This window comes from Lepidochelys kempii, chromosome 1, assembly GCF_965140265.1.
Source record: "Lepidochelys kempii isolate rLepKem1 chromosome 1, rLepKem1.hap2, whole genome shotgun sequence".
NCBI classification, from domain to species: Eukaryota; Metazoa; Chordata; order Testudines; family Cheloniidae; genus Lepidochelys; species Lepidochelys kempii.
In genome coordinates this window covers 234,244,490-234,271,348 of record NC_133256.1, presented here as the reverse complement: position 1 = coordinate 234,271,348, position 26,859 = coordinate 234,244,490, and the positions used below count along the sequence as shown (strand labels likewise).

Here is a 26,859-nt window from a genome sequence, read left to right as displayed (position 1 = left end):
TTCATAATGCAGAAAGGGGGCCATTTGGAGCATAAACTCTTAGGAGGAAAAATGCATGTTGCATCCATGTTGTGAATTTAACAGCAAATGATGATGCTTTCCCAGTTTGGAATTACAAAGCTAATCATCTTTCGGGTCATGGAAATTGTATTGATATCTGTGCAGTTATTAAAAATTGCATACTCCATTTCTAAACCAGATGAATAGCTAGGAGTGAGAAACGTACGCGATGATGATAATTTTTTATGAGTATGTAGTATTTTCCTACCCAACACAGTAAGGTATGGTACAGTATAATATAAACTAAATTTATAGGGAAAGAACGGCCATGACACATACCCAGAGAAATAGGAGCACGGACAATTTGGAAGCTTGATGCTTTTCCAGTTAAATATACTGGGCTTTACACTGGAAAGCTAATTTCTGGCTTTTCAGCGTAATGTACTAGTTTCCCAGATCTCAGAGATGCAAATGTCAACCAAATGCTAAACAGCTGTAGATAATTGGGCTTGTGCACTAGGCTTTATAATCAGGCAAACAGTGGAAGCAGAGATTGTCATTGGAGTGTACTGGAGTGTCAGAATCACATTAGTATTTTATCCTTAGTGTCACTTCCCCCTCTAACGTGTTCGTTCTTTCTTTCTCTCCACCTTTAGCTTTTTCCATTTTTCTATCACACCATTATCTTTAGTTCCAAATCCAGGTGACGGCTTCAATCTGCAGTCAGGTATCTCATTTCAGTTGGCAAAGTTGAGCCTAAACAAATTCTGTTATAGAAAAGATCTGATCTCTTGCTTGATAGAGCTTTTGCATGAAGAATGGGAAGGGCATCATATTTTTCTCATGAAATTATTCCTCTCATGTTTCTTTGATCAGCTGTAGCCTCGTGGTTACCACTGCCCTCTGGGCTCTTGTGTTGAGATCTAGGGATTTTGCAGGGCAGTCTCTGCATTTCTTTGGGGAAGGGTTCAGATATCCAAATCAAGGCTAATTCAGAAAAAACATTTTCATGTGCAGGAGTGTTAAGGTTGCAAACTTTCTAATTCCAGAAAACCGAACACCCCTTCCCTGCCCTTTCCCTGAGGCCCCGCCCCCCACTCACTCCATCCCTCCTCCCTCCATCGCTTGCTCCCCCCCCCCCCCCCGATCACATGCTCATTTTCACTGCAAGGACCAAACAGGCACCAGGAGAGGGCCAGGAGCTTCAACAGTTTGAATGTGGGAGTTGGAATGTGGGATTAAGAGACCCTTCACCTCACCAGGGAGAGATTTTAAACACTACTGGAAAATTAAACTTTTTAAACTTCTGAAGTGTAAAGAAGATACAAACAATATAAAACAAAAACAGTTTTAATGAGTGCCCATTGAAACTACTTAATTTTATACTTCTGTTCTTTTTTTGCCCCATCATGTATGTATTGAGTCCAATAACTTGTTAAATAGCTTATGTTTGGCTAAAGCATATCTTCCAGAAGTGCACCTAGTCTTGATTTAAAGATCTTATGAGATGGAGAACCCACCACTTCCCATTGTAATTTGTTCCAATTGTTAATCACACTCTCCGATAAACATGTGTGCCTTATTTCTAATTTGAATTTTTTCTGGCTTCAGCTTCGACATTTTTTTTATACCTTCCTCTCCTAAATTAAGGAGCCCTGTAGTATCTGATATTATTTCCCCATGATGATACTTCTACACTGTAATCAAGTCGCCTCTGTCTTCTTTTTGATAAATTGAGCTCTTTAAGCCTCTCACAGGAAAGCATTTTCTTTAGTCCTCAAATTATGTTTGTGGCTCTCTTGTACACCCTCTCCAATTTTTCAACATCCTATTTAAAATGTAGACACCAGAAACAGATACAGTATTCCAGTATTTTTTTTTTTTTACCAATTCGATATACTCCTACATGCTGGTGTTTCTCTCCAAAATGTATGAATGATAAAAGAGTGAATAGGTCAAAGTGAATTTAAGCTTCAAATGCAGGTGAGTAAGGCAGCTAGTAAGAATATAACTTGTAAAACAGAAATTGGGGATCAATTTTACTTTCTCGGGGGATAATGGGTAATCCACCCTTAGCTCTGTTTTCTTAATAACTTGTCAGATATTGCTCTTTACAAGTACAAAACATGATTTGTTCATGTCCCATCATCCATATAAATGTTTTGTATAATGCAACATTGGTGCAACAATGCTAGTCCATCTATGAGAAAGTGGACTACAGTTCATATTTGTCAATGGGGTACCTTGTGGAAATGAAAAACCAATAAATATATTTTTATTTCATAAATGCCTATGTGGTAATTTTATGTGTGGAATTAGGACCACACATTATCACAGCTGCAATGGGTCCATTAAAGACCAGTGGGTCCTGAAGCCCAAATACAAATCCATAGAGCACAACCACAGAAATGCACACCTGTCCAGATACCTATAAAAATAAATCTGTAGAAACTGACTCCCACCCCTACATGCAGATACACACGTGTATTCATATGTACACTTCTAGCATGCACTAACACACATACTTCCACATCATTTATTATTACAATTGTTGTTTAGTGCCTAGAGACCCCAACTAAGATCAGGGCTCCAGGGTGACATGTGCTGGACACACACCTAAAAAGAGAGAGACTGCAATAAAGAGTTTATAATGTAGCTAGACAAAGGTGGGGATACATTGGCTTTTCTGCATTTACTAGTCAACAACATAAACTTTTTAAGAAATAAGACATTTCTTTTAGAGTTCCATTCTCTTTTAAAAACTTGTTATGAAATGAATGCACACATATTTTATATCATCATTTTTTTGTGCACAAGCCAGCAAAAGGAATAAAAGTCAGAGTTAAGCTGCAAATTATATTCACACAGGTATACACACATGCAGCAATACACACGCCTCCCTACACAGAGAGACAGTCTTTTACACATACACAATGCATGCATGCACACATTTGCCTACACAGAGACATTTTTTCGTACACTTTTCTAGGGGCTGCCTAAATCACCCAGCCAGGAAGGGAGGAGGGTGGGCTGGAGGGGAAAAGATGATGGAGGTGGAGGAGAGAGGATGGGGAGGGAAAGCGGCCAAGGACGAGAGCAGGGTGAGGTTGGGAGGGGGCAGTGAAGGAGAGAGGTAGAGGGTGTGGGGACGATGGGGATGCAGGGGGAGACAGAAGGCTACAAGTGCATGAGAATGTGGAGGTGCAGCAGTGTATGGAGATGAATGGGGTGCAGGGGTGAGGGACATAGGGGTGGTAGCTCTGGGAGGTGGAGAGGATGGGTGGAAGAGCACTGTAAGGAGTATAAGGCTGGGATGGGTAGGTATGGGGGGGGCAGGATGGGGGTGGGACAGGGGAGGGATTCAGTGAGGGGAATGGAGGTGCGGGGGGGTTGGGACAGGGAGGGATGCAGTGAGAGGCACGGGAGTGCAGCCCCATTCCCAGCACTCGGATCTGGGGATACACACACCTCCAACTCCTGGGTACCGGCGATGGGGCAACAGACCATGGTTTGCCGCAGCTCGAGCCCAGCCACATGAGGATTGTGAGGAGAGGAGGGCTGGGCAACAGTGGGAGAGGCGCGTGCCATGTGACCTCTCAACAGCAGCTTGCTGAACACTCTCACGAGCGGCACTACTTCCTCCCTTTTGCTGACCCAGTCAATGGGAGCTGCGCCTGAGAGCTGGGGGCAGGGCAGCACTCTTCAATTTCATGACATTCTTTTCTTCCTTTCAACATATTCTTAATACACAGTTATGAGTGACTCATAATTTGACCATTGTAGTTTACTTTAGGATGAAATTTGCCACAAAAGTACACTTAAGCGGTATCTTTGTTTTCTTGCTTTCCAAAGCTTAAATCAGATTAATCTTTTTTCATTTTAATTGGAGCACAGAACAGGGAAACATCCTTTTTGCCATGAAGAGTAAAGGAAAAAAATAGTGGTGAAATTTGAGAGAGAGGTTGTTATTGAACCTTCTGGAACAACTGGAGCAAAATAGAGTAGAACAGGAATACTCTTGGTATATCTAGGAGTCCTGTTGATAACCATCAAACCCTAAGTTTCCTGTCTGACCCTTTTGAGCCATCTTTCTTTTCATGTGGTTTTATTTCTTTTACTTTATTTGCATAGCTATGCCTGACCTTTAGCCACATGCACATTTTCATGTGAATACAAATCTGATACTGTGAACACACAATTGGTTACTGCATTTAGTAAAAGGTCTGTCTTTGGTCCAGGTGTTGTACATATGGGATTTAAGTGATAACTGGATACTTTACAAATATTTGTGTGATTCAGTTAAAAAAAACAACCCATAATATATGGATACAGAAATTCATTCTGCAGGAATAATAAAGGGTTCTTTAAAATTTACATTCAAACAAAGCAATGTATTTAGTCTTGGCAATAGACTGTCTGTATACACTAGTTTGACTACTTCTGTCCTCATCATTTGAACTAAGGTTATTTATAGAACTGGCGTTTAACTCTGAGCAACACATCAGAGCTGAGTTTTTAAATGGCACAAATTTATGATGCCTATTACAGGTTTTCATCTTGATCTTTGTTGTTTAAAAAAGTGTCACCAGTGCATAAAGTTAGCACCTGTTGTGTTTCTTTAGCTATTCAATAGACGGCATTTTTCTCTTTTTATGCTTCAGTAATTTTCAGTTGGTTGGGGTGGTTTAGTGAAGTTTCTTTTTGAGGATAGGTCAGGATTCCTGGGTTCCATTTCCGATTCTCCCATGGATATGTTCAGAATATAGTTTTTCTTAACACTTGTACTTTCTGCAGAATGGATATAATGCCTATCTCACAGGGATTTTGCTTAGGGTAAAACTTTCAAAACCGTCCTAATTCCCATTTTCAAAAGTGACATAGGCTTCTAAAGGACTTAGGTGGTTTTGTAAATTTTACCCGTAATTAATAGTTGCAAAGAGTTTTGAGATTCTTTGAAAGGTGCTACATATTGTGTGTATAAATTATTATTACTAATTTAAGAAATTAAAATAATAACTTGTCTTTGCATGCTAATTATTTATTTTCCTGGGGAGTAAGTGACCTCTTCCACATCACACTGAATGCAGAGTAAGCAGCTAAGAGTGTAAAATATCCAGCAGCTCTGTGCCAGTGCATCGTGCTAACACTGACTTGTAAGGACCAGCTGTTTCACAGCTGAAAGTTTTGCATTCATTTCCTCTTTGTCTCTTTCATGTTTACTCTGTTACAGATTTAGCCTTGATGTATTTTAGTGTGTCCAACTATACAAGACAGAATGTTACATTCAATCCAGCATTATTATTTGGTCAGATGAAGGGTGCTAGTTATTGACAATATAATTGAAGTGATGGCTTTTAATAATGCTGGAGTCCTTTCTGTTAGAAACTATACTGAGACCATTGGCTTATTTCACATAGGCCACCAACCAGCTATTGGAAATAATAATGATTTGTGGCCACTACTGACCTATGTTGGATTTGAACTGGCATCTGAAAGTGTAAAAGCTCTATAGTCCATTTCCAAAGCTTTTATTTTCTTTTGGGTACAGCATAATTTTTATGGATTATTTGATTATTGAGGCAATGTCTAACTTCTTTACTCAGTGACAAGCCTCATGGGACTTGTAGGGTTTAAGGTTCTTGACTGGTACAACGTTTCAGGATAGCTGTTTCTTCTGGATATTTAATTTCTGGGAGATCTCCTTTTATTGAATTTAATAAGTAAAGAAAAGCAAATTGCCATTGAACTGAATACCTTAGAAATGAATTCTGTTTTAGTGGGAAAACTTCCAAACTGTCTGTGCTTATATTCTGCTTAGAATGTGGGTCCTTCCAGATATTGTACTATATTTGTTTTTGAATTTATTTGCAGCGGTGTCATAGAGACCAATACAGCCATGAAGATTGCTTTTCTTTACATAAACATCTGCTACTATTAGGACACGCTTGCGCATCAAACCCTCTAATTATCCAGTTGTGTGTAATAAGATCAGTGAAATCCCAATGGCATATCCTTATATTCCAGACTCTCTTCCATCCTTATACTGGTAGCTGATTTCCTGGCAGTGACCTGTAGTTGTTCAAATGAATGCAATATTTGAAGATAAGTCTCTTGTAGTTAATCACATTTTATTCATCCAAGGAACCTTAGATACATAAAGTTGCTGGAGCAATAGACCAGTAATTAAAATGTAAGAAATGGGCAATGTTTTGGTTTCTGCCCATATAAGGGCAGATTTTTTAAAAAATATATATATCAGTTAATTTAATTGTGAGGTCTTGGTGTGCTGTCTAGACGCACAACTCTTGGAGTCAAGCATGCTGAGTCTGTATTCTCCCACCCTGAAATATGAGTAACTACCACTGTTTCATTCAGTGTTGGCACTAGTGTGGTCCTCTTCATTATAGAATTGTTCTTTCTTTGCAAATTGCAAGTTCTACATACTTCCTCAAATAATACTTCAGTAAATGAATAGCCAGAATGTTAAGTAAGTAAACCCTTGAACACAAAGCAAAAAATGTGATATGGTGTAGAAAGGAAATAGCGTGTGTGGCACATGTATGCCAAATGACTAGTGATGGGAACCTGCAACTCTGTCACCATAAGACCCCTCACTTTTAGAGTCCCACACGGATCCATACTTTCTCTGGTCTCATTCAACATCTACATGAAGCCACTAGGTGATCTGATCAGATGATGTGGACTCAAATGCTAGCAATATGCAGGTGACACACACCTCTGCTTATCCTTCACCACATATGACCAAGCCACTGCCACAAAGATCACCCAGTGCTTGGATGAGATTAGCTCATGGAGAAAGAACAGCTGGTTGAAGTTGAATGTGAGCAACACATAAGTGATGCTGGTGAGCAGAAGAAAGCATTTTGAAGTGTTTGCAGCCATGGCACAGTCTCCTTTGGTTGAAGACACCTGTCTATAATTGATAAATGTAGTCCATAGTTTGGGAATGCTCCTGGATTCTTCATTGACGCTAAGCTCTCCTGTAATTGCTTCTGTGGATAAAGCTTTCTACTGTCTCTAGTTGGCTAGGAGGCTCCGCCTCATCCTAAAGAAGATGACAAGTTATTCATGCTTCCATCACTTCTCAGCTGGAGTACAGTATTGCAGTATACCTGGGCAAGAAGCCTTCAGTGCTTAGGAAACTTCTCCTACTGCTACAGAACGCTGCAGCATGTCTTCTCATCAATACGGACTACGAAGCTCACATCAAACCTGTTTTCCACTCCCTGCACTGGCCTCCCCCTTAGGCTATCCAATCGAGTTTTAGGACTCGGTCCTTATCGTCAAGGTACTCTATGTCCTGAGTTTAGGATATCTAACCAGATTGCCTAAAGCTCTGGGATGAAGACCATGGTCAGTAACTTTGCTCCTTTGGCACAGTGGAATTTTCTCCAATCAGGGCAAAGTGGGTCTGTGGGGGAGACAGAATTTTTGCGTGGGCTGGCCCGAGACTGAGGCGTGAACTCCCTTTGGTAACTGAGGATGAAAGCAAATCTCACCACCTTTCTCTCGAAGTACAAGGTGCATGTCTTTGAGTTTTCTCTTAAAATGAGGACCAAGCTAAACACGTAAGCCCAAATGAAAGTCAGACTAAAAACCAAGCGAATAGCAGTGCAAGCGCTATTCTTTTCACGTTCCAATACCTGCCTTCTCTGTGATACCCGAGAGCATGTTCCTGAAGACCAAAGCGGAACAAGCTGAACACCAAGAAATGCCTTTAGACAGTTATAACAGCAACAGCTATTATTTCCGTTGACTTGGAAGAATGAGACATGGGGACATTCTTGTCAGGCAACCAATTTTTAAGTCTTAGCTGCCTGTGTAATTCAGAAGCTTTTTTTTAACCCACTTAGGAATGTTTATTTAAATAATTACCTACCTACATTGGGGTGGACATGGGGAGGGGTATTTGAGTCATAACTAACAGTTATGTCATAGTGGGGCTTGAGATCCTTTGAAAAGGGCTATAGAAATGCAAAGTATTAATAATTGTTACTACTTAATAATTAATAATATGGTTAAATTTGGAAGTCTTAGTGGCTACATCTGTGCCATGATGATGGTTCTCTGATGTTTTTTTTAACTCCATTTTTTACACCATCAAATTTCAGCCCTGCTTTGTAACTAGTTTATCTGCCTTTACTGAAAACACAGAATCCAGAAGGAAATGTAAGTTTCAGATTGGCTTTGAAAAATCTTTGATATCTCATGATGACAGTAGTGGTCTAAGTCTATTCTTGTACCTGTTGTTTTGTTAATGGCCTGGTTAGATGTTAATTGGGAAGTAGCTCTACCTCCATAAGGCCCAGAGAGTGGTACGTTAGGAAGGCTGTTGAGTGTCATCAGATTTTGCAAATGAAAGATTCAGGCAGGCTGTGTTTTCTTTTGAGACCTCTATGCTAGGCCATTTGGGCTCTGTAAGCACGCGTTGCTAAGCAAGCTCAAAAGGTCACAAAGGTATTATACAGTGGAACAGATAAAGCACCAGATGACGTGGGGCTTGAGTGGTCCCTTTCTGTGGGAAACTCTGATAATGACTTGAAAAACATGAGCAAAGCTGATAATAGCCTCAAGGGTTGTATTGTTAGAGAAACTGTAGAGAGCTTTCATCATGCAAGTGTCTCAGGTAATACTACTACATGATAAGGAATGGGAGAAGAGAAACACTACTTCACTTGTAAGTGTACTTCATTTGCTCAGCAGTATTGCTTTTTCCTCTGTCAGGGCAAGATTGTGTTTATTTATGGGTGTGTCTTTCCTCCTCCAAGCTATTTCTTAATATTTTCCAAGGGTATGTGTAATTTAGTTAAAGATTCCCACCAGAATCTCTCAAAAGTTCCCTGGAATGCAGGAGAGAGGGACTCAGGGAGCTTAGAGAGTAGTATACTGCACCTTCCACTAAAGAGTGATTCTTTGTGGGGATGTTGTAGCCTGAGATGCACTATACCCAGTAGGACACAGTCCACATTGCATTTACACGGGTTGCTGTTAAAAGCACTCTGGCGCCATTCTAAAGAAGGAACAGCTGTGGATACAAATGCCTTCTAGTTTATTATGCAAACTGAGGAGGTTTGGGAACAGAGGCAGGCTGATGTGGTTATGATGCTGGCAGATTGGACACTTGGCTTGTTTCTCAAATATAATTGAATCTGCCTTTCAAATGAAAGTACTTCATGCTGATTCATGTTATGATGAATCCAGAAGTGTGATCAAGTGCAGAGTTGGAGGCTAAAGTGCTTTATACAGAGGACATACATGGTCCAGGTGTCTTGGTGGATGATTAGTTGCCAAGGTTTTTGTTCCGGTTTTTGTTTGGCTTTGCAATAAAAATAAACTCTTTTTAATTGTAAACTGAAAGGACAACTTCCATGGGGAATAAAGAGCTACAGTCCTCTGTCAAGGCTGCCTGATCTCTTAACCAATATTTTTTTTGTTCAGTGTGAAACTGAACTAACAGTACTGACATCATTACACCCTCGCTGCTATTTTTTATTTTTCTTATAAAACAGTGACCTAGCATTATCAGCAAAATGTTGTTGATGGTGATCTGGTTAGGAGTTGATGCTGCTTAAAACGGCATTTTCTCTCACTGGGTTCCCTGAATGGTGCGGGTGAAGGGGGGGAGGAGGAAGAGCAGTAGCAGCCATTATCGCTCAAGGCATTACTCTTTTTATTAGTCCTGTTGAAGTGAAGAAGAGGCCATATAGCAGCAGAGTGGCCCTTCCTCACTGCAGACCCTCTGCTATCACAAGCATATACTCAATCCCTTTTAATTAGGTAATAAGTTAACAAGATCTGTGAGGTCGGGAAGCTGCACTCACTATCCCTCTCCACATACCACAAGTTCTCCAAGCCTCACATCTCATGTTGTTCCTCAGCCCCTCTGGCCACAGTGTAAATTCTCCGTGGGAAGAGGCAAACTAGCCCATAGAAATCTAAATACGTAGTGCCTGGATAGGAAAATATTGCATATCTTTATAATGTTTCAGGCTCAGTGAGGTATCACAAGGATTTGAAAGTGCTTTATGAGCTATTGAAATATGTTAAATAGAGACTTCTGTTTGTGCACAAGGAAGGGAATTAGCCTTTCATGGGTTTGAGGCTGCTTTTTGCACCACAGGGGAGGGATCTTGCCTGGTTCCTAATGCTGTGCTTTCCTCTGCCCTTGCATTTGTTGGAATGAATTGGATCTGTATTTCTCAAACTGTGAGGTTCGCCTCCCCCAAGAGGAGGTTCAAACTCTTCCAGGAGGAGGCTCAAGCATGTCAATGGAAAAATGGGGGGTTGGGGGAGATAATATTTTTTCGTTTTGCTTAATCGTTTTCACTGATGAAGTCTGCTGAAACAGAGCAGGCTAGCACATGTGCAATATGCAGGAATGGCTCTTTGCTTTCTGAGGTCATTGTGGAAATGGGCCAGCTAAAAAGCTGGAGAAGTTAACATTCTGCCCACATGTTTAGAGTGAACTGCTAAACTTTATCATGTGCCTCCCCCTACACACATGAGCTTTGCGGTGATTTCTCCCATCCTTGCCTTTAAAAAAAAATATTACCCTGAGGGAAGTAGAACATTATTTTTTGTACCTTAGGGGATGGGTGCTGGGTACAATGTTTGAATGAGAGATATGAATTTAAACTAGGAAACACTTAAATTTCTCCTGTATTGCTGAAACCTATTGGCTCCAGAAGCCCTTAGGAAAGTCCAAAAGAAACAGCATCCCCCTCCAGAGAGGTTTAGCTTGCATTAGGCCAGGCTCCTTTGCCTGTAGAATCATATCCAGTGATGTAATGAAAAAATACGGAAGTGGTGTTCTTCAAACCTCACTCCCGATCAACTCCAGTCCTGGACAAAGGACCTGAAGTGGTGTTTATAGCCCATATTCACCACTGTGCAGGTGAAAGCCAAAACGTTTAGCAATACCCTTGTGTATTGTACACTCTTGACAAGTTGTCCTTCCCCTCCCCCACATTGAGAGGGAGGGGCATATTGACTTTGGAAAGTATAAACTACTGAAATACTTCCTCTCAAACTTTTGTAAGTTGTGGTACCTCTTGATCTTATCCCTGCAAAGTGTATTCCTGTGAGAGTTCTTGACATTTTTTCAATAGCACAGGCAGTTTATTGGGGAAGGTTACAGCGTTTTTTAATTATCGCTCGAGCAACGCTGCATTGCAAATGTCTACAGCAATCTCTCTACTGTTAAGTGCTTGTTTGACATAGGAAAACAAACTGTTTTTCAGCAGAGAAGTTTTGTAGAAACCTTAACAGAAGACTGTAGCGATTCTTCTCCTCTGGAAATTTTTCACGTTTCTCCCAAGAATTTTTGGCTGTAGGGAGGTGGATCCTTATTTGTCTTATAAACAGGTTATTTATTATTGCCCCCAGTAAATAAATACTTCAGAGTTGCCTTTCTTGGCTAAGTTAGCTGATTCTCAGGCCTTTCCACAACTGGGGGTGATCCTGGTCATCAGCCTGCTCAAGACCTTCATCTAGTTGTTTTTATCTCTCTGGACTGAGCTCTGTCAGAGTCTCTGTCCTCAGGTATAGGCTCCTTTCTTCACTCCAGTCAGTCATTCCTCATCTTTTGAACCAATTTGTGGTGCAGGTGCAAATGATCCCATGGGCCACCTGCACCATCAGCCCCTACAGTTATTTATTTTATTTTATCTGTTCCCTTTATGGAACTTTCCATACTATCCTCCAGGTTCTGTTAGCATTTCTGTCTGCTATTGCAAAACCACATCTTGGGCCAGTGCAACAACCAGTCTGTGGTCACATAGGTCATCTGATAGAAATGAACTTACAGTCCTCTCCTTCTTTAAGACTCTCTGCCCTGCGTTGCATACGAGAAACGAAGGATTTTCTGGACAAAAGTCAGGATATGCTTCTACGGGCACAAAGCTCTAAAGATTTAGAGCAGGTTGCACAGCGGAGCCAAGAGGCCAGTGAAGAAGCTTGGCAACATGTGACCTCCAGAAGAAGGGGGAATGTCCGGGTTCCAGCAACCAGGACACAGGTAACTAACCGCTTTCATGTTCTCTCCACAGGTACCATTGCGGAGAGTGGACCAGATGATATGTCTGCGGGGAGAAAGCAGAAGGAGACTCCGCTGGTTGGAAGGCATGAGATGCGCTGTCCTGAGATGGGGGGTTCCACGACCACCACTCCCAAGAGAAGGAGGCGGGTGGTGGTGGTCGGGGACTCTCTCCTCTGGGGGACTGAGTCATCTATCTGCTGCCCTGACCGGGAAAACCGAGAAGTCTGCTGCTTGCCGGGGGCTAAGATTCGCGATGTGACGGAGAGACTGCCGAGACTCATCAAGCCCTCTGATCACTACCCCTTCCTGCTTCTCCACATGGGCACCAATGATACTGCCAAGAATGACCTTGAGCGGATCACTGCGGACTACGTGGCTCTGGGAAGAAGGATAAAGGAGTTTGAGGCGCAAGTGGTGTTCTCGTCCATCCTCCCCGTGGAAGGAAAAGGCCTGGGTAGGGACCGTCGAATCGTCGAAGTCAACGAATGGCTACGCAGGTGGTGTCGGAGAGAAGGCTTTGGATTCTTTGACCATGGGATGGTGTTCCATGAAGGAGGAGTGCTGGGCAGAGACGGGCTCCACCTTACGAAGAGAGGGAAGAGCATCTTTGCCAACAGGCTGGCTAACCTAGTGAGGAGGGCTTTAAACTAGGTTCACCGGGGGAAGGAGACCAAAGCCCTGAGGTAAGTGGGAAAGCGAGATACCGGGAGGAAGCACAGGCAGGAATGTCTGTGAGGGGAGGGCTCCTGCCTCATACTGAGAATGAGGGGCGATCAGCAGGTTATCTCAAGTGCTTATATATGAATGCACAAAGCCTTGGAAACAAGTAGGGAGAACTGGAGGTCCTGGTGATGTCAAGGAATTATGAAGTGATTGGAATAACAGAGACTTGGTGGGATAGCTCACATGACTGGAGTACTGTCATGGATGGTTATAAACTGTTCAGGAAGGACAGGCAGGGCAGAAAAGGTGGGGGAGTAGCACTGTATGTAAGGGAGCAGTATGACTGCTCAGAGCTCCGGTACGAAACTGCAGAAAAACCTGAGTGTCTCTGGATTAAGTTTAGAAGTGTGAGCAACAAGAGTGATGTAGTGGTGGGAGTCTGCTATAGACCGCCGGACCAGGGGGATGAGGTGGATGAGGCTTTCTTCCGGCAGCTCGCGGAAGCTACTAGATTGCATGCCCTGGTTCTCATGGGTGACTTTAATTTTCCTGATATCTGCTGGGAGAGCAATACAGCGGTGCATAGACAATCCAGGAAGTTTTTGGAAAGCGTAGGGGACAATTTCCTGGTGCAAGTGCTAGAGGAGCCAACTAGGGGGGAGCATTTCTTGACCTGCTGCTCACAAACCGGGAAGAATTAGTAGGGGAAGCAAAAGTGGATGGGAATCTGGGAGGCAGTGACCATGAGTTGGTTGAGTTCAGGATCCTGACACAGGGAAGGAAGGTAAGTAGCAGGATACGGACCCTGGACTTCAGGAAAGCAGACTTCGACTCCCTCAGGGAACGGATGGGTAGGATCCCCTGGGGGACTAACATGAAGGGGAAAGGAGTCCAGGAGAGCTGGCTGTATTTCAAGGAATCCCTGTTGAAGTTACAGGGACAAACCATCCCGATGTGTCGAAAGAATAGTAAATATGGCAGGCGACCAGCTTGGCTTAATGGTGAAATCCTAGCGGATTTTAAACATAAAAAAGAAGCTTACAAGAAGTGGAAGGTTGGACATATGACCAGGGAAGAGTAAAAAAATATTGCTCGGGCATGTAGGAATGAAATCAGGAGGGCCAAATCGCACCTGGAGCTGCAGCTAGCCAGAGATGTCAAGAGTAACAAGAAGGGTTTCTTCAGGTATGTTGGCAACAAGAAGAAAGCCAAGGAAAGTGTGGGCCCCTTGATGAATGAGGAAGGCAACCTAGTGACAGAGGATGTGGAAAAAGCTAATGTGCTCAATGCTTTTTTTGCCTCTGTCTTCATGAACAAGGTCAGCTCCCAGACTTCTGCGCTGGGCATCACAAAATGGGGAATAGATGGCCAGCCCTCTATGGAGAAAGAGGTGGTTAGGGACTATTTAGAAAAGCTGGACGTGCACAAGTCCGTGGGGCCGGACGAGTTGCATCCAAGAGTGCTAAAGGAATTGGCGGCTGTGATTGCAGAGCCATTGGCCATTATCTTTGAAAACTCGTGGCGAACGGGGGAAGTCCCGGATGACTGGAAAAAGGCTAATGTAGTGCCAATCTTTAAAAAAGGGAAGAAGGAGGATCCTGGGAACTACAGTCCAGTCAGCCTCACCTCAGTCCCCGGAAAAATCATGGAGCAGGTCCTCAAAAAAATCAATCCTGAAGCACTTACATGAAAGGAAAGTGATCAGGAACAGTCAGCATGGATTCACCAAGGGAAGGTCATGCCTGACTAATCTAATCGCCTTCTATGATGAGATTACTGGTTCTGTGGATGAAGGGAAAGCAGTGGATGTATTGTTTCTTGACTTTAGCAAAGCTTTTGACACTGTCTCCCACAGTATTCTTGTCAGCAAGTTAAAGAAGTATGGGCTGGATGAATGCACTATAAGGTGGGTAGAAAGTTGGCTAGATTGTCGGGCTCAACAGGTAGTGATCAATGGCTCCATGTCTAGTTGGCAGCCAGTGTCAAGTGGAGTGCCCCAGGGGTCGGTCCTGGGGCCGGTTTTGTTCAATATCTTCATAAATGATCTGGAGGATGGTGTGGATTGCACTCTCAGCAAATTTGCGGATGATACTAAACTGGGAGGAGTGTTAGATACGCTGGAGGGCAGGGATAGGATACAGAGGGGCCTAGACAAATTGGAGGATTGGGCCAAAAGAAATCTGATGAGGTTCAATAAGGATAAGTGCAGAGTCCTGCACTTAGGACGGAAGAACCTAACGCACAGCTACAGACTAGGGACCGAATGGCTAGGCGGCAGTTCTGCGGAAAAAGACCTAGGGGTGACAGTGGACGAGAAGCTGGATATGAGTCAGCAGTGTGCCCTTGTTGCCAAGAAGGCCAATGGCATTTGGGATGTATAAGTAGGGGCATAGCGAGCAGATTGAGGGACGTGATCGTCCCCCTCTATTCGACATTGGTGAGGCCTCATTTGGAGTACTGTGTCCAGTTTTGGGCCCCACACTACAAGAAGGATTTGGATAAATTGGAGAGAGTCCAGCGAAGGGCAACAAAAATGATTAGGGGTCTGGAACACATGACTTATGAGGAGAGGCTGAGGGAACTGGGATTGTTTAGTCTGCAGAAGAGAAGAATGAGGGGGGATTTGATAGCTGCTTTCAACTACCTGAGAGGTGGTTCCAGGAAGGATGGTTCTAGACTATTCTCAGTGGTAGAAGAGGACAGGACAAGGAGTAATGGTCTCAAGTTGCAGTGGGGGAGGTTTAGGTTGGATATTAGGAAACACTTTTTCACTAGGAGGGTGGTGAAACACTGGAATGCGTTACCTAGGGAGGTGGTAGAATCTCCTTCCTTAAAAGTTTTTAAGGTCAGGCTTGACAAATCCCTGGCTGGGATGATTTAATTGGGGATTGGTCCTGCTTTGAGCAGGGGGTTGGACTAGATGACCTCCTGAGGTCCCTTCCAACCCTGTTATTCTGTGATTCTATGAAATGCCACCTTTTGTGATTCTGGGAACTCTGAATTCAAGGAAAAGCAACACTATTGCAGATTGGTTCTGCTAACTCCTGGCTAATAGAACTATATTTCCCTGATGTTGCAATAAATATGCTTAATCCTGCAAGCACCAGTAATAAAATGGTTTTCTCCATAGAGACCATTTGATACTAAATCTGGTATCTGTCCAGTATTCTCAGTTATTGGAAGAACACTGTAGCTTTGTCAGTTATGTAGAATTGGTATCAAGTTGTGTTAAGAAGCTGTATATTTTTTCCTTCCTGTGCTCTGTAGTAAGATGTTCTATTGCTTTGTAACAGGAAAGGAAAAGTAGAAGGAAACAGGAGGACAAGAGGCCCTTGAAGTGTTCACTAGCAGCATTAAGGGAAAGTTGTACTGAAAGTTGTCAGAAAATGACTGTATACAAAAAAAGGCTAGACATTTTAGAGGAGAAGATATTATTGGGTAGAGCTATTGGCTAGGCCTGGCAGCAGGTGGGAATGGGTTTACAAGGTTTCATGTGTGCTTTCTGGTACACAATTTCCTATCCATTGGACATATATTTGGAGTAACAGTTAAGGCATCTACAGAAGTGCAAGAATAGCATCGTTGTTTGTCCAACGAGAATAGAAAAGCCCAGAGAATATGTAGCAAAAATAAAGGAGGTGGGACGAATATTCTGGTTTAATCATTGGGTCAATCATGTACTCATTGGCTGACTCGGCAAACCTATGCCACAGCCTGACTGCATATTGAAAAGTCCATACCTGTGAGTGTCAGGTAACTTAGCACATGGCCACTTGGCTGTAATTTGATAGTGAGAATTTCTGACCTGAACTGCCCCAGAATTGAATCACAATAATATTCCCATTTTTATGTACTCCAACAAATAATATTTTTTGGATAGGAATCAAAATACCAAAAGAACAGCTTTGGGAACATTGTATCTAAAATTAGGTGTTCACTGTATTATTAGGAAGGCTTTACAGATCTTTTTTAACATTGGTTCCCTATTTTAAAATTGAAATGAATACTTATATTTTAAACTGGCTTAGCAATGTTGTATTTTTTGCATTTTCTGTTAAATAGACTGGCTTTGTTTTTATAATCAATGGCAAATGTTTCTGGTGTCCAGAGGTGGCGAGTGGGTTTCCTTTTCTGGCCTAATTTAACATTTTTAAAAAAATCCCAGTATTCTTTCATCTGTTCTTTCACCACATTTTAAAGAATTATTGTCAAATGAAAATCTGTGAATTTTAACTAAGCTCTTTCATGGTTCTCTCCTTAGATGAAAACTAGTCACATTGATACCTCTATGTGTACTATTCTTTTTTCAGAGTCTGACCCAAATTTGGGTCCTTTTATACTTTAATTTCTTTTTATGGGTATTTGTTCCTGAATTCTGTGTCAGAGATTGGAGAGGAGTGTTTACTTAAAAACATTCTGGGCAGACCTCCAAACTGAAAGGGAGGGTCATACAGTACCCCTGGTTTGATGATGCACTTCATATGAAGTGTTTGCATAAATAAGGACACATTTGAATAGTATATAAATCAGGGGATTTTAGAACCTTTGCTGAATTGCAACACTTGTAACTGTGGCAATAACAGAAGCTAGGGATATAAAATATTAACCGGTTTACCAGTTAACCGATAAGTATTAGTCTTAGCGCTAACCATCCCCTGTTTGCCCACCACCTTCTGGGTGATGATCGGCTGGTAGAAGTCCTTGCTCGGGGCTGGGACCTGTGTGCGGGTCTCGAATAGGTTCTCCTGCAGCGGAGGCGCTGTTTTGGGATGCTGGCAAGAGGTGACCTTGGCAACCAGGAAGGGGCGGGCATCACGAGACGTCACTGGAAGCTCAGCCCCCTCTTAAAAGGGCCGGGTCAATATTAACACTCTAGCCAAGCAGCGTCTTTTCTCCAGCAGTGAGGAGAGTCCTGTACACCCTTAGTTGTCTCTCCAGCCCCGCTGACCTGAGGGGGAAATACTTGCACGGACCCAAGGGTGATAATCCTGGTGGAAGGATACCGCTCACTAGGAAGAGGGACGAGCAAACCGCCGGTCCGGGGCCTTTGCAGGGGGAAGCTAGCTGGGCAGGGGGAGTACATGTAGGCGGAGTTGGGGGATGGGCAGGCGCTGCAGGCCCTGTCGGGGGTGTAAAGTAATCCCCAGCCTCCCTCTATGCCACTGGAAGGGGTTCGGCTGTGGAGGCGGACAGCACGCTGGTTGGTGGTGCTGATAATTGAAGGGAAGGGAAGCTGCTGCTGGGGTGGCATGGAGCATCTGAGGAGGCTGCACTGGGACAAACTAAGTACCTGGGCGCCCTCTCCTTTTCCTGGGTACTGAGGATGTAAAGGGGCTGCTGGGCGCCATCAACTGCCCCAAGCTCTCCTGGCTAGGCCTATTGTGTCACCCTGGTATGAGCTCAGCTGCCTTTCCCCATCTGTTCTAGGCATTTTGAGGCCAGAATCAGTTAACTGATTAAATGGTTATCTAATATAATTTTAATAGTTTAAATGGGTACTTTAAAAATATTTACATCCCTAATGGAAGTATCACATTCTTTCATGATAGAGGCTCAGTTACATGAGCTAAGGTGAGGTATTTCTAAGTTAATCATAACTATTATGTAGTAGTTGATTCCTGTAGAATGGCCTAAGCGCTGCACAAACACACAGGAAGGTGTGCCCAGAAGAGCATGCATTCTTAATTTATCGGCAATCTCAGTAGATTCCTAGAAGGGGTCCTTCCACATAAGAATTAAGGCAGATTGACAGAACAGGGTGGGGAAGTTTTTCACTGCTGACATATTGGAGCAGATAAACTGAAGTCTTTCACCAGCACTAAATGCTGAAGGAATATGGTGATATTACATGTAAAAACCTGTGAATGCAACATTGTGATTGAGATTTTTACAAATGTACAAAAATGTCGGAGTCTATGAAATGTAACTGTCTTGTTGCAAATTTGTAGTATGTTAAATATTGTATATTATCATAATTAATAACTCAGCATGTGCTAAAATTGGGGTTTGAGCAAATACTTTCTTATACTTAGAATAGTAGAGACCTATAATAAACTATATGCTTTCTTGGCCAATGTTGACTTTTGAATTGTGTTAGCAATTCCTGGCCCAGAGAGCATACAGTCTAAATACCATACAAGTTATGGTTGTTATTATGGGACCCATAACACTATTTGAATTCCCTTTCATTCCAAGAATCAATTACTCTTTAATCATGGGATCTGTCTCTTCCTTTCTGTATTTCCTTATTATTAACTTGGCTTATTTTTTTACCTAAAATTTCTTCCTCTTCTGTGTTTTCCGTGGAAGAGGTTGAGTTGGTCCATAACTTCGGCATTTCTGTATGTAAAAATTTGACCATACCATTAAAATAATATATTGTTTAATTTAAACTATTTCATTACCTTATTGCCTTTAATTTTTTTAAAAAGTGGGCCACAACATTTATTGCAACATGAGGTTGAAACATACAAGCATAGATATTTGTGTGCACCATAGTATGGCTATCCAAAACTCCATGACTGTACTTTATTGAAAGGAACTTACTCTGGAAACATTTATTTATTCCAGCGTATGCTGCTAATTAAATGTATTTTCACATGTATATGTAATCAGCCTTTGAAACAATGTGCAGAGTACAAGACAGTTTGAACTGCACACCTCAGTACCATATGTTGTTAAAATGAATGGAAAGTCACACCCTGGATCTACTTTAAATACTAAGAAGTTTATTCATTCTAAACCAGATTTCTTCATATTTGTCAAAGGCATTTGGCTGCAATAAGCATTAAGTGTGTTGCGGGGAATTTGAAGTGTCAAAATGAATCTGTTCTTATGATTAATAATTTGAATATTTTTCACTTTGCAGTGCATTTCCTCTTAGGATCTCAAAACTTTTAAACATTGAATTCAGGCTTAAAGCCCATTTTGATGTAGAGAAGTATAATTAACTCTACTTAATATTTGAGGAAAGTGAAGTCAAAGAAACTAGGCCACTTCTTTGAGGGGTTAAAAGAAAAAAAAATCACAATAATTTTTAAAGAGAGAGAGTGAGAGCAAGACTCTTTTTTTTTTCATGCTCTTACATTTCCAAAAAACCCAGCTAAATTTTACCATACTTAATAGACACACACACTCATTCTTTCTCTCTCTCCTGGCCTTAGCACAATCATCAGTAAATTTCAACCCAAAGGATATCTGAGTCAGAAAGTTAGAAATGCTGGGGGAGGAAAGGGCAGTCAGTGGTGTCTACAATGAAAGTGCCTGCTCATCTATAACTCGGTCTCCATTACAGTATCATAAGTAGTGTTTTTATTCCAAGAATGAAAAGTTAATTACATAGAAGTAATAACCAAAATCACAGTGCATATAATTAAAACTTTCTAGGAGAACATTCCTGAAAGATGAAGTTTACAAACTATAAAGTCATTGAGAAAGATCTGAAGAATAGGTTGTTAGCATAACAATATTGCTGTTAAACTGAGAAGTAGATTTAGAAGTGAAGAGGTTTTCAAATTTTTTAAACCAGTTTGTGAATATAGGAGCTAGTGGTAAAGGGCTAATTTCTGCCGTTAGTCAAATATGTATAATTCAATTGAATCAAGTAAGCAGGAGCAATATTTTTGTAAGTGAAAAATAATTTGGGCAAAACTTTGTTCTGCTATAATTTAACTAGGCCTGTATTCTGACTCCAGATCTCTATGCATAACTCTTGTGGCTAAATAATGCAATTGAGACCTCTTTTCAAATATTTATGGAACTGGACATCAAAGTAGGGTTTAACTCTCTGAAGCCATATAATACATATAAATAAATTACACACTAAAATCTGCATTAAAAGAATATTATTAAGGTTACAAAGTCAAGCACTGAAAAGTTAGGAAATTTCCAGAATTAAGATTGCCTGTGCAATCTTAATTCAGTCCCCTTGTTTATATATATTATGATAGTCTTTAATTATATGATCACATACTGTTTTTTTTCCACGGGGAAATGTTGGGTTTTTAACATAGTTGTTGTGTGAGTAATTTCCTAGGTTTTCAAATAAGCAAACTGAAAAACAGAAATCGCATCATATGGCATCCCGTGAACATCCACTTGGTGGGTCATCGTAAGGCTAGAATCTTCAGGTCTACCACAGCGATCTGTCATTTGAACTAATGGCGTAACTAACAGCAGTAGTAGGTTGTCATCTTCTGTGTGGACCAGTACTACAGGGGGATGAAAGACCCCTTTGCCAGTGGGTTTCACAGATATTTGCTGACAGGAGAAGAATGATGCTAGATGCTAAATAAACACACAACAAAAAGACAGTGTCTGTGCAAAGGATATAGCATGAAATCTGGAGTTAGAACATAAGGCTTCATTTTCCTGGAGGTGCTACTGATTCACTGTGACGTTGGGCAAGTAATTTAACCTCTCTGCCTCAGTTTCCCCAATTGTTAAATGAGGGTAAGGATATTTATCCACCTTCGAAAATTATTTTCAGATTTATGGGTGAAAGATTCTGTATGCACTGTAAGCCCTAAGCATTCCTGTTGGTGAATAAAAGGCCAACTTCTTAAAACATGGAGTTAGGATGGAATTAGAACACCAACCTGAATTTCAGAAGAGATGGCAGTCTGTCTCCAACGTCCAGACCATTTTCCAGAACATTAAGATCTAGCCAACACTTTCCAAATTATCTTAATATTGAACATAACTCCAGAGGGAAAGTGATGGCCTTTAAGGGAAAACAAATCCTAACTAGAACTGGCCCAAGAGTGTGGAAATCATGGAGTCCCCAGTCCAAGGCAGTATGCATAGCGGGGGAAAAACAGACCCTGGGAACCAGGTAACTGTGAAATTGACATTCTTATCACTTTCATCATTGCTAAAAGGTGTCAAGATCATAGGTCAGAATGAAACCAAATTTCAAAATAGCAAAATTTCCCACAAACGGGAAATCCCACTTTTCGGCCGGTCTTACCTTAGCCGTTGTGGTATTTAATCAAACCCTTGTTTGATGATTTTCCCAGTGTTTGTGTTCTGTGTAGTAAAATTCAGAACTGCGTATTCTGAACTCCTCAAAACATGTGTATGCTTCTGTCTGTGTTTTTCAGTTTGTTACAGCCACAAATGATATATGCCCTTTCCACTGAGTGATACGTAGCAGTGTAAAAACTTGTGAATCATAAAATCAGGATAGTATTTGTTTTGGACAGTCTTCAATGGGGGTATTACATACTGTACCATACTTATTTGGGGATGCTACCTACAACATTTGAGGCTAGTCTTCCTGTAATTTGGCTACTGTGGTTACTGTGAGAAAAAGATCTTGTGGCTGAAGCTGCAGTTACTACATTTTAAAGGGTTCATTTGAAAGCTATGCCTTTTAAATTGGAATGTTGGCAAGGGTGTAAGACACCTAGCGAAAGTTACAAATCTTTTGGTTCTGCAGCAGAAGTTCTTCAGAAGACCTTCTGAATATGCATGTATTACTTGTGCACCTGAGTAGCAAGAAGGTGGCACAGGAGGACATCGGGGTCCAGTGATACCGTTAGTGCAGCACATGCAACTTCGTTTGATTTCTGTAACTTTCTGCATTGAAAGTAATTTCTGCTGTGCATTCTGTCTTGCTATGTATTTTATATATTTGAAACTTTGTGTATGAATGTAAATCAATCAGTTACATGACTCCACGATTTCACATGGCTATCACCACCATGTATATAGTGTTTATGTGTGTGCATAGAATGTATTTGAAAGTGCATATCTGAACTGGTTCTTCTGGTTAATTATTTAACCTTTTCACTGTAAGGGTTAACAACTTCAAGAGTAAACTCTAGCATACAGTTCCCAAGGGTCTATTTTTAGTTTCTCTTATGGGAACAATGTCAAAAAATAGTCTGGCACATGTGACTTTGGATTTAGTGCACATAACATTTATGAGTTGGTTGACACTGCGTACATGTACCACCATGCTTACATTTAATGCATGTAATACATTTCCTTGTGCATTCATTAACCAGGTTCCAGGACAGAGCTACTGTTGTCACAGTATTCATGATACCAGTCTTAAGCTGCTGCTACAATCTGTTCGGATTCTAATGTATTTGCAGACTTCCTTATGGCTTACTGATATGAAAGAAGTTTTGGGTCTGTGCTTCTCCAATGAAGGGTTTAGTGAATTCATAAGCATATTTTAGGGCTCACCCAGCTTGGTTCCTTCATTGACCAATAACTGGCCTTCCACAGACCCACCTCAGAGCTCTCTAATTTTCCTTTTGGGTCAGGTCTGCAACCCAGCTCACTTTTAAATCTTGACTTCTTTCCTTGTTCAGCTGAATCTTTTGTGTGGTTTGGTGGAAGTTGTGAAAATGTCGTGTATAGAACATGAAGAATACTTTCCTCCTCCATCTAACATATAAAATTCACAACCATCCATTTTAATTAAATTTCCCCCTCCAAAGAAACAGTGATTGGGAGTTATGTCTGTCTATCTTCTTCATTTTGTTTCAGTGCCATTATGTCCACTGAGGGTCAGTTGCTGGTTTACAACAATGGGTCTGGTTAGTCTTTCTGATTAAATATGGTGTCTCTAACTCTATCTAAAACAAAATAAATCCAACTTCTAAGATGGACAGCAAGTAACACCGCTTGAGCTAGTTAGGCCAAAATTACATTGCACTCCGTCTGTCCTGGGCCAACAAAACAGCCCCATGGACCATTGGAACAAATAGCCTCAGGGGTCTGCTCAGAATTTGGAAGGTTAAAAAAAACAAATTCAGGCTTAAGTCTGTGTTATGCCTGCTGCATTGTGTTACTTAGGAAGTGTAGCTCAGAACTGGGGCCAAGGCTTCAGAGAAATCAGTTGTATACTAATGTAATCACATCACTCTCATGCTCTGCTCTGCTCTGGAGAAATTCACATGCACGCTCTCTACTCCAGGCCTTGTAATAGAGGTGGTTTACTAGTAACACAGCAGCAGAGCTCTGTTTTAGGAGCCAGACTGATAAAATCTCTGCTCCTAAATCTCCATACCTTGGGCAAGGGCAGAGAATCTCTCTGCAGACTAGAGATATGTGCCTTAGAGTTGACAGGTTAGAGTATTTTATTTCTTCTTCTTTTTTCCTTCTTTCGCTCTCCCTTTCATGTTAGCTATGCTTATTGCTTGGGCCTCACTTGTATAGGCCAGTTGTCATGGCTGTACAGGAGAGTGTTTAAAATTATTGGTAAACATTTATGAATTGGCCTGCTGCTGGCCTGAGAGAGAGAATAGTGGAATCATGAAGGGGCTGGGAGACAGAGAAGCATGAGGAGACCAGGAGTCTAGGAAGGGGACATGGAGGGCACAGACAGAAGGGCAGCATGCTGTTGTGTTCATTGGCCTGAGAATGGGAAGGAGCCTCGGAGAGATAGGAAGGAAGGGTGGGGGATAAAAAGGGTTCAGAGGACTAGGCAAGGTGCTGGGGTGGAGTTTAGGAGACCAGATGAGCAGACAGGAGCGCAGTGCTGCCAACCCCCAGTGTTCAAAACTCATGAGACAGGTTCTGAAAAATGGGGAGATGGGTTTAAAAATGAGATTTAAAAATAATTGATTTTGGATTCTCTATTTGCCTTCTTGTTTTCAAGCTTGTAGGGTTTACACTTTCAAACTTTGCTCCCCAAGCTTCAGAGCTACAAAGTTGCCTTTTTCCAAAAATGAAAACTGAGATTATCTCGTAATCACTTGACTGCACAATCTGGGTCTTCAAGAAAAAACACCAACTATTGTGAGACTTGTGTTAAAATTTCAGCTGGCATCACTGGAAGTGTTGCATGGGACCATGTGAGAGACAGACTGGGACAAGGAAAGGTGAAGGTTTTTTTATCCACATAAAAGAACTTCGGGTGCTCAAAACGTTCATGAGCCAAATCTCTATGCCTCCTGCACTGTGTTACTTAGGAAGCGTAGCTCAGAACTGGGGCCAAGGCTTCAGAGAAATCAGTTTTATACTAATGTAATGACATTCTCACCTGCCATCTTCCATTACACTGATACTAAAATTTACAACATGCAACCCTATAGACTTTCTAGAGGCCATGTCTACACTAGACAGCTTACAGTGGCACAGCCGCACTGATGCAGCTGTGCTGCTGTAAGATCTCTTGTGTAGCCGCTCTATGCTGACAGGAGAGAGCTCTCCTGTTGACATAATTAAACCCCTCCCAACAAGTGCTGGTAGCTATGTTGACCGGAGAAGCTTTCCCACCAACATAGTGCTGTCCACACTGGTGCTTCTGTTGGTGAAACTTATGTCACTCAGGGGAGTGGTTGTTTTTTTTTCACACCCCTGAGTGACATAAGTTATACCGACATAAATGATTGTGTAGACGTAGCCTAAAGTCTGATGCAATTTGATGGATTTTGGAGCCTATGCTCCCACATGATTTGAACCTTTGGCACTCATTTAAATAAGGAAAGACTAACTATCATCACAACACGCCCCCACCCCAAACAAACAGACAAAAAGGCCCAACATTGTGTAAAGAACTGGGGGGTGAAAGTTTTTCAATAGAATCCAACTAACACAATGCCAAATTGCATTTCCTTTACAGGGATTCTACACTTCAAAGGAAAAAAAACCCTGAACCCTGAAGTTTCGAAATGAACAGTTAAGGAATCCTGCTAGTTTTTCCACCATTATCGTCATAACCCTTTATCACTCACTGGGACTGTACATAGTAGTCATTCCTGTCTGTATTGCGTGGATTCATTACAACAACTCTCAATTTAATGTGCAGAGCTTTTAAATTCAAAGATCCCTTAATCTAGTGATTTGCAATTAAGTCAAAAAGTTGTTCTGGCAGCTGCATGAACAGACTTCTACCTTCTCCTCCTCCTTCCTCTCACCTCAGACATTCTATATTTAAAAAAAGAAATCCCAAACATATTGCCACATGGAGGGGACGTACAGGTAAGTCTAGCCACAACTCCTAATGCGCTCTTATTTCTCTAAAAGACTTTTCTGTCTTGGCTCCTCCCTCACCCTTGTCCCCCAGATTCCTCTACTAAAACAATGTAAGTATTTTGGGAGCCACTTTTTCCACCAATCAGCTCATATTGATCAAAATCAATAAATAAGCTAGGACGATGCATTAAGAATCTGTAATCTGTGAGCCTGGGCAACTGTGCTGCTTTTAGCAAAACTGTTTTCACTGGACCACGTGTTTTTTTTCAGAAACTCATGGAGGTGCGTGTACCCTCTGTTTAATATGCTCAGTATGTATATAATTTGCATTCTATAGACAGTGCTTGATTAGGGTTGCCAACTTTCTGATTGCACAAAACCGAACACCCTTGCCCCACCTTCTACCCCACCCCTTCTCTGAGACCCTACCCTTCCCCCATCCCTTCTCCGAAGTCCTGACCTCAGCTCACTCTCCCCCACCCTCACTCACTTTCCCTGGGCTGGGGAAGGAAGTTGGTGTGTGGGCTCCGGGTGGGGCCGGAAATGTGTGATTCAGGGTGCGGGAGGGGGCAAGAGGTTGGGGTGTGGGAGAGGGATCCAGGTTGGGGTGTGGGCTCTTGGGTGGGGCCAGGAATGAGGGGTTTGGGCTGTAGAAGGGGGCTCAGGGCTAGGGCAGAGGGTTGGGGTGCAGGAGAGGGTGGAGGGTGCAGGCTCTGGGAGGGAGTTTGGCTGTGGGAGGGGGCTTAGGGCTGGGTAGGGAGTAGGTGTGTGGGAGGGAGTTTGGGGTGCAATCTCCACCCAGGGGGCTCTTACCTCAAGCGGCTCCCAGAAGCGGCCGACATATACGTCTCCTAGGTGGAGAGACCAGGGGGCTCTGCTCATTGCCAACGCGCGCAGGCACCACCCCCGCAGCTTCCATTGGCTGCGGTTCCCAACCAATGGGAGCTGCGGAGTTGGTGCTTGGGGTGGGAGCAATACACAGAGCTTCCGTGGTCGCCCCTGCATCTAGTAGCCGAGCATGCCAGCTACTTCTGGGAGCCACGTGGAGCTAGGGCAGGCAGGAAGCCTGCCTGAGCCCCCCTGCATCCCCAACCAGACTTTTAATGGTCCCGTCAGCAGTGTTGACCAAAGCCGCCAGGGTCCCTTTTCAACTGGGAATTCAGGTTGGGGCACCTATCCTGAAGGACGACCCATCACTCTCACAG

At 42.3% G+C, this 26,859-nt stretch overlaps 1 protein-coding gene across 3 annotated transcripts in view; it reads left to right on the top strand.

Moving 5' to 3' along the window:
* PDE3A (phosphodiesterase 3A) overlaps positions 1-26,859 on the top strand; it is a 367,243-nt gene that overhangs the window by 179,049 nt on the left and 161,335 nt on the right. The window contains exon 1 of one of the 3 annotated variants that reach the window (XM_073318639.1): positions 23,768-23,803. The exons of the other annotated variants lie outside the window; for them this stretch is intronic. The gene's annotated coding sequence lies outside the window, so the exon portion shown is untranslated. Of the gene's footprint in view, positions 1-23,767; positions 23,804-26,859 lie in introns of those variants that run through there. 3 annotated transcript variants of the gene reach the window in all.